The sequence below is a fragment of the Buceros rhinoceros genome, unplaced genomic scaffold (genome assembly GCF_000710305.1).
Source record: "Buceros rhinoceros silvestris isolate BGI_N320 unplaced genomic scaffold, ASM71030v1 scaffold17214, whole genome shotgun sequence".
Lineage (NCBI taxonomy): Eukaryota > Metazoa > Chordata > Aves > Bucerotiformes > Bucerotidae > Buceros > Buceros rhinoceros.
Window position 1 is genome coordinate 21,883 of NW_010407827.1, and position 437 is coordinate 22,319.

Consider the following 437-nt stretch of genomic DNA (forward strand, 5'->3'; position numbering starts at 1 on the left):
CTAAGTGTTATTATCATGGCCAGGAAACAGGCTGTGAAAACCCACTGTACTCCACATCCCCTCACTTTGTGCCTTCTCTGGGATCTGGAGCTGACTCTCCCCAATCAACTCCAGGAAAACAGGAGCCAGCCTGGAGGTGCCTTTTGTTGTAGCCATGCTGGGGACACCGTGGTCAGAGGGGCTGTGCAGAAAGGAGAGGAACACAGGGAGACCGAGAGTCAACAGGAGAGTTTGGTCTAGTCCACATGTGACCAGGAAGACTTTGCACCCTGTCACAGCATGACACAGTCCCCCCGCACATGCAATTCAGTAGCATCATGGAAAGATATTTCCCAGTGTGAGACTTGTTTTTTGTCCATCCTGCCCAAAGCTGCCCACCTCATGAGCTCCTGGCCCTGGACAGTTGTTCCCTCGGGACAGCACTGAGCTCATTCCTG